Source organism: Pseudochaenichthys georgianus, chromosome 1, assembly GCF_902827115.2.
Source record: "Pseudochaenichthys georgianus chromosome 1, fPseGeo1.2, whole genome shotgun sequence".
NCBI classification, from domain to species: domain Eukaryota; kingdom Metazoa; phylum Chordata; class Actinopteri; order Perciformes; family Channichthyidae; genus Pseudochaenichthys; species Pseudochaenichthys georgianus.
Window position 1 is genome coordinate 36,183,705 of NC_047503.1, and position 10,437 is coordinate 36,194,141.

The window sequence follows — 10,437 nt, forward strand, 5'->3', positions numbered from 1 at the left end:
TTTGACCTTTGTTGAAGGCTTATTGAAAATATCAGCAACCATATCAGCTGTAGGGCAATAGTCAATGGTTATCATGTTATCACTCAGTACAGTTCGAACAAAATGATACTTGATATCCACATGTTTACATCGTTGACGACATACTGGGTTCTTGGATAGAGCAATTGCACCCTGGTTATCTTCAAAGATTTTCACAGGAGTATATTGACCCTCACTGTCCATGCTCTCTATTAGCTGCACAAGATACAAACTCTCTTGTGCTGTGGCAGCCAGTGCCATGTACTCTGCCTCACATGTCGACAAAGCTACTGTTTGCTGTTTCTTTGATCTCCAAGAAATAACAGGCCCATTGCTAGTTAGACTAAAACAGTACCCTGTTATACTCCGTCTGTCATTTTGATCTGTTGCCCAATCCGCATCACAGTATGCAGCAAGTTTCAGTTTTTCATCTTGTTGTTTAAAACATAGGTCCTGATTAATTGTGCCCTTTAAGTACCTCAATACATGTTTAGCAGTTAACCAGTGTTGTTCTTTTGGCTCTGAAAAATACTGTGACAGTTTACTGACTATCCAACTTAGATCAGGCCGTGTAGATGTCATTAAATATATTAAGCTGCCTACCACTTCACGATATTGTGTTGCATCAACAGCTTCACCATCAAAGTTTTGTTTCTGATCGTATGGGGTGGACATTGGCTTAAAGTCATTCATACCAAACTTTTCCAGAATTTATGAATTTCTTTTGACTCATTCTTATTTCTCCTTTTTCCTGAGTAAAGTCAATGCCTAGGAAATGTTTAAGTTTCCCAAGATCCTTCATTTTGAATTTTGTGCTCAACATTTCTTTCACAGTATTAATTGTGTGAATATCTAGTTGCGATAACTAAGTCATCCACCCAAATAATCAGAATAATAATAATAATAATAATACATTTGATTTATATAGCACACTTAAAGACAAACGTCATCTCAAGGTGCTTAAATGATCCTCTCATTTTCTATTCCTTTACTGTAGACACAGTGATCAGCTGGGTTTTGTGCAAAACCGTTCTCACAGAGATGATCATGCAACATTTTATTCCAGCTTCTTCCAGATTGTTTTAACCCACACAGTGATTTATTCAGCTTGCAGACTAGCTTTTCATCTGTGTCTGACTTGAGCTCAAAACCTCAGGTTGCTGTACATACAGCTCACAATCAATTGGAGCATGTGAATACGCAGTTTTAACATCCATCGGATGTAGCTGTAAGTCATGTTGCATCAAGCTTCTGACTGACGTCATGTTTGCAGTCGGGGAAATGTCTCCTTGTAGTCTATTCCTGCCACTTGACTATATTCCTTGCAACATATCTGGCTTTATATATCTCAGTCTTTTCTGTGTTGTCTCTGATTGTGTAGACCCATCTACCCCCACTGCATTGCTGCCCTCTGGTAGTGTGGTCAATGTGAATGTGTCATGTTCCTTAAGAGAATTCATTTCCTCCTGCATAGCATCAGTCCAGAGTTTTGACTCTGTTGAATTCATGGCCTCTTTAAAGGTGTTTGGTACATTACACATTACTCTGTAGCAGTAGTCAATATTTACATACTTGTGGTCGTCACACTGTACTTTACATTCGTAGTCCTCTAAATACTGAGGTCTCTTCCTTTCTCTTTGGGGATAGCGTCTATTTTGACCTTCTGCTCCCTTTCCTGTCTGAGTGTTAAGGCCCGCACACACCAAGCCGATTTTGGCCGTCGGTGGGCGTCAGGCCAACGATGAGCGTCGACACGCCCTACTCAGATTGGTGTGTCTCGCACCGTCGTGTCTTTTCAGCCGTGCCGACGCCTTTTCGGCCAAAGTCGGCCAAGGGCAGTCGGCACAATAAATCACTCTTATTGGCTGTTCAGCTTAGCGAATCAGTGCATGAGAAGCGAAACGGAAGTGAGGGACACAAACAAAGTATTAAGAAGGCAAATCTGAGATTTCATTTAACAGCTCTCGACACAGGTTCGAGAAAGCCCCATGAGCTTCTCGTTGTAGAGTGGAAATGGAAGACACACGCTATTTGTTGTTTGTTTATATCACGCAGTCTGTTCTTCTTCTCTCGGTTATCACGCAGTCTGTCTTCCGGTTGCCTCCTTTGAATGACGAATACACACCGCCGCCTGCTGGTAAGGAGAGTTATTGCCACTCACGCATGCGCAGTTCGTACATGCTTCTTGGCCGTCGGCTGAAGTCTTTGCGGTGTGTTCCAGTGCGACACATGGCCAACACACAGAGACGCGAGGCGACGCAACAGTCGGGGTCCGTTTGTGTCAGTTCTTTGGTGTCAGCCTGGTGTGTCCGGGCCTTTAGTGTCATCTGTAGTTCGAGCCTCCTGTGTCTCTTTTGGACACGAGTCAGTCACCTGGGTTTCTGGCTTGGTGGATACAAAAAAAATTGTCATCACTTGCCTCAAAATCAGTCTTTGTATGTCGCTCGACTACACTTTTTGTGACAAACTTCACTTGCCTGTGTTTTCGAACACTTCCTGTGTCTTGGTTGTAGACTAAGTATGCTGGGCTGTTTTTATCATACCCTACAAAAATACCCTTCTCACACCTCGAGTCTAACTTTTTATTTTCCTGCTTGCATACAGATCCAAATATATTAATTTCCGAAAGGTTAGGCTTACGTCCTGTCAGCATATAATAAGGCGTCTGTCCTACACGTCTGTTGTAACATCTGTTACGTATTACAGCTTCAGTCATGACGGCATATGTCCATAGCTTCTATGGTAAATTGCTCTAAAGAAGCATGCATCTTGCCATTTCAAAAAGTGTTCTCCAGTTTCTCTCAGCTGTCCCATTTTGATGGGGTGAGTAAGGTGCTGAAGTGTAATGTCGTATTGCATGTTGTATAAGGAGCCATTGAAAGTTTGTCCCAGTGAATTCTGTACCATTATCGGTACAGAATATCGGTTATCGGTACGTTATCGGACCTTATACATTTTATTTTACCTAAGGTCATCAGCAATGAATTTCTCTGTGGCTTTGAAAGTATCGCTTTTAGGAAATACACAAATACTGCCCCTGAAAAGTAATCTGTAAAAGCCAATGTGTATCTGAATCCATCCTTAGCCTCTGGCTCAATGGGACCTGCTAAATCAGTGTGCACAAGATTGAGCGCTGTTTTAGCTCTTGCAACTGGTTGTCTGTTCCTACTCTCAGCTTCACAGTCCACAGTGTTTAAAAAATAAAGTCTGTCATATTCCTTGATGTCAAATATTTTACCTTTCTTGTGAATCAGCTGGTTACAACCCTGACGAAAGTTCACTGATGCTCCGTTGGCTGTCGCTGCTTTAACAGAGAAAATGTCTTGTGGAGCGCGTCCTTCAGCGTCGTTGTCACTCGTCGTCCCTCCGTGTCTTGCAGGCAGACCTCCGCCTCTCCTTTCTTCAAAGCGACACCACTTGTTCTGGTCCCATCAGCCAATTCAACAAAGTGGTCTATCGGTTGAAAAGTCTCATTGAACCTTTTAAACTTGTCGATGTTCGTTATTATGTGTGACGTTGCTCCGGTGTCGACCATCAGCCCTTTATGTGGAACTCCGGTTACTGGACTGTCACGTACTTTAAAAACAAATGAGTGGTCCTCAACGTCAGTTGCTTGTAATGTTTAGCATTGTCTCTCTTTTTGCGTCTGCAGTTTGCATCTGTATGTGTGGATTTTTTTCAAAAACTGCACCACTGTCTCTCGCTGCTATACGCGCACTTCGACGCTCATGCGCCCGGTGCCCTTTCTGACCCAGTTGTAGCAGACATCTGGGCCATCTCTCCACTTCACCTACCCACTCGCTTTCAGAATATTATCAGATTCCTCACTCAAGTTGGCATTGTATTTTTCTGTGCTTTCATAGCTCCTCAACTTTGTTTTGAACTCACCAAAAGTTAGCTTCTCATCCCCTGTGTAATATAGATGGCAAACGGCCTAAAACAGATTGGCAGTCCCTTTAAAATCATGGCTATCAGCAGTAGGTTTGCTAACCGTCCCGTATTAGCCGGGACGTCCGTATTTGAGCAAAAGGGGGCATGTCCCGTACGGGACTTTGTTTGTCCCGGACTCCCGTGTAAGGGAAAAAATAAAAAATATGTTTCTGTTTGCGCACAATGCAGTGTGTCTGGCTGTGTGCCTGTTGTGTTTGTGTGCTGTATGGGAAGGGCACCTAGGACCGCTCAGTTGACAGGGCAAGGCACAATGCTCGCACGTGAATGTGTGTGTGAGATTTCTCTGGTGGGCCCCCATAGACTGTATATATACATGGACGTAGGGTCCGTGACGTCCCCCATAGCATTCTGCAGAGTTGCCGTGAAGCCCTTAGTGGGCGGAGTCGGCCACTAACGGCTCAACCGTGGACGTCAGAGTTCAACTCCCGCCTTCTCCAAATAAGGGCAACGAGGCGGAGCCGAGGCGGGACTGCTGCCACCCAGCTGGAAGTTCCAGAGCTAGCTGAAGCTACCAAGCTACGCTAACATGCTCCCCATCTGCACACTGCCGTCGCAATTTTACGTTTCTAAGGTAAAGCGGCATGAAACTATTCAGCAAAACTATAAATAATAATCTAAGGTTATGAGTATTTAGCATAATACTTCAGAATCTTAAAACCCCTTAACGTTTGTATGCAATTGTGCTAAATTCAACTCTGGAATCAAGCAAATATTAATATGTTTGCATGACATTAGTTATTTATATTTTGATATCACTTAATCATACGTTTAATACATTTAAGTCAAGCTAAGGTACATGTGATGGTAGCTAGTTAGTGCTCTTACCTGTGAGGCCAACAGCATAATAACCAGACTATCATTAAAAATAAGTACCAGTTCTAGATCCTTGACTTTAGACAAACAATTCAAAAGACAAAATGTATTTAAAGACCAATCTTTATTTGAATGTGCCTCTTAACCTGATATATTAGTTATACAGTAATAGTATTGACAATCTAAAAAAACTGAGGCAACTCAACAGTCAACTTTATGTTTCTTATTGTCTAAAGCATTTATTATTTTCATTTTCCCCCCTCTCATATTCAGTGTGGACGGATTGAGACAGCGTGGTGTCCAGAGGGCTGAGGATGACTTCAGGGAGAAACCTCCGTGTGATGGACGTCCTGTCTGTTGGTTTGGAGAGGACTGAGGGTCGTTCCTCAGCGAGGAGGACCAGGGCTGATGAAGGAGCCCATGCTGGGCAAAGCTGATACAACTGCACAGGCCTAGTCTGTCACTTTATTTGACTAAATGTGTTTACTTATACATTTAATAGGTTTACACCTCTGTCCTATGTGCTTTTTATTTAAAACATTGATTAACTTTTGGTTCACATTTCAATAAACTGTATTTGTATTTGCATTCCTTTCGTCCATTATTCTTACTGAACATGTTAGATTACACATTCACATCTGACTGAAGATTGGCCCCATTTATTTGTGACGTTGCAAACTCTGGCGGTACAAGGCACAGGTGATGTGAAGCTCATAAAGTGAAGGCAATAGAAATAATCAGCTGATGGAGTGTGAGTGGAAATAGCTGCAATTCGATCAGCTGACTGTTTTTACAATAAAAGTTGTTTATATGAATGTCCTGTACTGGTCTTAACATCTCATAGCATCAGCTTTTAATGATCCTCTGGATGTTCTTCTTGACCCTCAGAGAAGGAGAACATGTCGTGTCTTTCAGGCATGTCCTTTCCTAACAAAAATGACAGGAAACATAAAACATATTATTGCAGAACAAGTGTGTTATTTATGAAAGCGGTGTGTTTGTGTGTTTAGGGGCTGTAGAATCATTATTTTGTAATTGTAATGTTTTTTTTAATTTAAACAATGAGCTACAAAGACAATCAGATTATGAATGAACAGTATGAAGTTCATCAACATTGAAATATATGTTATTATCAAAATAATATTTAACTGTTATCAAAACGTAGTGCAACTGTAGAAGCTTGCTCTGTTGTCTCACTGAAAGAATAACTTTTACCACGTTTTTTACAGACAATATTGAGAGATAAATCTTGCCTTCAATACATTACATTAGAAAGCTGACAAAGTCATATTGCTAAATATCTAAATGTAACTTTTTGCATGGAAAAACCCCTCAACTTAACTGATGTGTAGGTGATCTAGTATTTAGTATTGTTTATTGGAATGTATATCAGTGTATTCAAGTCAATACTTCATTCATTTAAACCAATATCTTTCTTGATTCTTTTGTACAGTAAGAAAAAAAGAGTCTTTGTACCTGTGCTGAAGTTCACTGCTGTGAGGAGTCCAGTTCTGTCTCTCACTCTCTGGTCCAGGCCTGTCTGCATCACCCTGGACACTTTAAACAAACAGATATATATGTAAAGTACCATGTGTACAAACAATATAACTGATTCTCTTCTGTTGAACATGTTGGATTGTGTATTGTCCGAGTCATGGTCCTTTTTATTTTACTGTAACTTTGGAAATTGTGTTACCAATGCTTACTGTTTATTTGATACCAATTTGGTAATGCAATTAATAAAAACAACAAGGTTTGGGTTCGTTCTTCAGATGACTGTGACGTTAAGGTGTAAGCTCGATAATGAACTCCAGCTCAACCAACCATATTGTAATATCTAAGTAATCATCTTGAAATAACGACGCTGAAGTTGGCTTCCGATTCAGAGCATCCGATTCGGCAGTTAAGGGGAAAGTTAAGGGACATTTAATTTACAGCGCTGAGCGAACAATCCTCCGTGTTTTAACCTCTTAAATCGCTGCATAGCCGATTTATTTGGACTGGATTATCCCAGAGAGTTTAAAGATTCTTTATAACACAGTTTGAGATTTGTGAAACCTTTATTATATTTGTGAAAATACAAAAAGTGAGATTTCAGTGCTTTTTTCACATGTAGACCAGATTAGACCAGGTCCTGATCTAAAACCACTAGACCTAGACTCATCAAATCTGGACTGGATTATCCCACGGAGGCTAAAGATTCTTTATAACACAGTTTCAGATTTGTGAAACCTTTATTTTATTTGTGAAAATACAAAAAGTGAGATTTCATTGCTTTTTTCACATGTAGACCACATTAGACCAGGTCCTGATCTGAAACCACTAGACCTAGACTCATCAAATCTGGACTGGATTATCCCAGAGGGTCTAAAGATTCTTTATAACACAGTTTCAGATTTGTGAAACCTTAATTCTATTTGTGAAAATACAAACAAGGGAGATTTCAGTGCTTTTTTTTTTTTACATGTAGACCACATTAGACCAGGTCCTGATCTGAAACCACTAGACCTAGACTCATCAAATCTGACTGGATTATCCCAGAGGGTCTAAAGATTCTTTATAACAGTTTCGATTTGTGAAAGCTTATTCTATTTTATCTCATGAACCTGAATTCCTTTACATCTCTTTCATTTATTTGTTTGCTATGAAACAGTATTTAAGATACGAAACTTTGTAGATAAAGAATTATCACCTAAATGAGGAGCATACACTTATTTTTTATTTATGTATTCATTTGTTTAACAGGGACAGTGCACATTAATTAACATTCCTGTAAATGTGCCAGAGTTAGCCAAGAGGCTATCATCTGTTGTCCCTGGACAGATTTTATAAGTGAACCTAAAACAAATTTCATTTAAACAAGTAAATACAATCAAATTAAAACATGCAACATACATTACTGGAATACTTAAATACAAAGACAGAACAATAAAACAAAACAAAAGAACATGTTGTGACGACCCCTTCTGCCTGTCTGTGCTCCCTGCCTTGCTGTCCTCTGGCAGGTACTGGGAGTGTTGTCCTGTTTGTGCCCTGCTTGCCCAGCTGGGAGGTTCACTTTCTGATCCTGATCCTGGCCTGCTGCAGCAACCTCAGCCTTCCACCTGTGTTTCTATTTTCACAAATAAAATAAAGATTTCACAAATCATAAACTGTGTTATAAAGAATCTTTAGACCCTCTGGGATAATCCAGTCCAGATTTGATGAGTGTAGGTCTAGTGGTTTCAGATCAGGACCTGGTCTAATGTGGTCTACATGTGAAAAAAGCACTGAAATCTCACTTTTTGTATTTTCACAAATAGAATAAAGGTTTCACAAATCTCAAACTATGTTATAAAGAATCTTTAGCCTCCGTGGGATAATCCAGTCCAGATTTGATGAGTGTAGGTCTAGTGGTTTCAGATCAGGACCTGGTCTAATGTGGTCTAGATTAAAAAAGCAGCAAAATCTCCCTTGTTGTATTTCACAAATAGAATTAAGGTTTCACAAATCTGAAACTATGTTATAAAGAATCTTTAGACCTCTGCGATAATCCAGTCCAGATTGATTGAGTGTAGGTCTAGTGGTTTTAGATCAGGACCTGGTCTAATCTGGTCTACATGTAAAAAAAAAGCACTGAAATCTCCCTTGTTTGTATTTTCACAAATAGAATTAAGGTTTCACAAATCTGAAACTATGTTATAAAGAATCTTTAGACCCTCTGGGATAATCCAGTGCAGATTTAATGAGTGTAGGTCTAGTGGTTTTAGATCAGGACCTGGTCTAATGTGGTCTACATGTGAAAAAGCACTGAAATCTCCCTTGTTTGTATTTTCACAAATAGAATTAAGGTTTCACAAATCTGAAACTATGTTATAAAGAATCTTTAGACCCTCTGGGATAATCCAGTCCAAATAAATCGGCTATGCAGCGATTTAAGACGTTCAAACACGGAGGATTGTTCGCTCAGCGCTGTAAATTAAATGTCCCTTAACTTTCCCCTTAACTGCCGAATCGGATGCTCTGAATCGGAAGCCAACTTCAGAGTCGTCTTGAAATATGACATTAATAATTGTAATATACACATATCTTATTGTGAGGTTGATTTCACATAACTACTTCGATATTAACTTGTCTACATACTTGAGCATAGCCAATTTAAATTAACCTTAGCGATGCATACAGTCACATAATAAAATATCTCTAAGTTACAAGGATGTAACCTTATTTTATCAACCTCAAACAGAAGCCGTTTGTTCAACAGTATTATCCCACTTAACACTTGTCTATTTCGTTTTAACCTTTATATATACAGTCTATGATTTTAACTTGGAGGGTACGATTACAATCGTTAGCACCGATGTAGCTACCACTAGCTTACATGCTAACCCAAGCCTTACCATTCAATACGTAGCTGATTAAAATCATTAACACATAAATAAAGCACTCGAATTTCACTTACCGCATTCATGCACCGTCTGTTTTAACCGCAGAGCGAGTCACAATAGTCCGATATATAAGCATGAAGAACAAACAACCACGGCCGGCTTCAAGTTGTGTTTCCTGGATCAGCTGAGTAGGCAGAGTCCCTGTAGATAGCTTCACGGAGCAGCTAGCAGAGAGACAAGAAGCTAACAGCGGCAGGCACTTGACAGAGCCGTCACTCAATGTGACCACGCCCTAATTTATGCACACACTTTAAGACCTAATATAAATAAAAGGGTCGTGTTAGAAAACAATTCACTCTCAGATCCATAATCATGAAGGTGGAATCTAACTATATCGATAATAAAATGTATGGAGCCAGGGAGAGAAACATATTTTTTTCTGCTGTAAAGTTGGGCATTTTAACATGGGGGTCTATGGAAATTGCTCCTTTCTGCAGCCATCGCCTATCGGCCAATATATGAACTGCAGTGTGTGACACTTCCGTATTGGCTTCACGGCTCTACCCCCACAGTTTGCCGCTTGGGTGGGCCGCGGGCGCGGCATCATTGTTTGTGTGGCATGTCATCCTGTTCAGTCGTGTGGGAAAATGAGCACTGCCGGTGGAGGAGGTGATAATGAAAGAGGAGAAGAGAGAGAGGATGTGGTTCTGGGCCCTGGCCCTTCTAAAAAGAAAAGACTTGACAACAAACAGTGGAAGAAAAACACAGTTGGGTAAAGCCTGTGAGTAGAGATCTGTCTCGGGTCTTCTGTGTGTGTGTGTGTGTGTGTGTGTGTGTGTGTGTGTGTGTGTGTGTGTGTGTGTGTGTGTGTGTGTGTGTGTGTGTGTGTGTGTGTGTGTGTGTGTGTGTGTGCGCGCGTGCGTGTGTGTGTGTGCGTGCGTGTGTGTGTGTGTGTGTGTGTGTTAGCTGATTGATGGGGAAATGGTTGGTTGAAGGATAACATTAAGTATAATAATGATGTACCGTGCATGTTCACATCATGTCCCTAGTGCCCACCTATCCGATTTGAACATGCTGATGTACAATGTGATTTAGTAGCCTAATGCAGGTGTAAGATCATTGTGTTTGTATTGTGTTATAGGTATGCATAGTTTTCTATGCATTTTGGGGGGTTTGACCCCTCGAACCCTAGGGGGCTGGCTCCCCCAAAAGAATTAAATAACATAACCCCTAACCCTAAAACCGAAATAAAGTTTAAAAAAAAAGTAACTAAATCCGCCAGAAACCC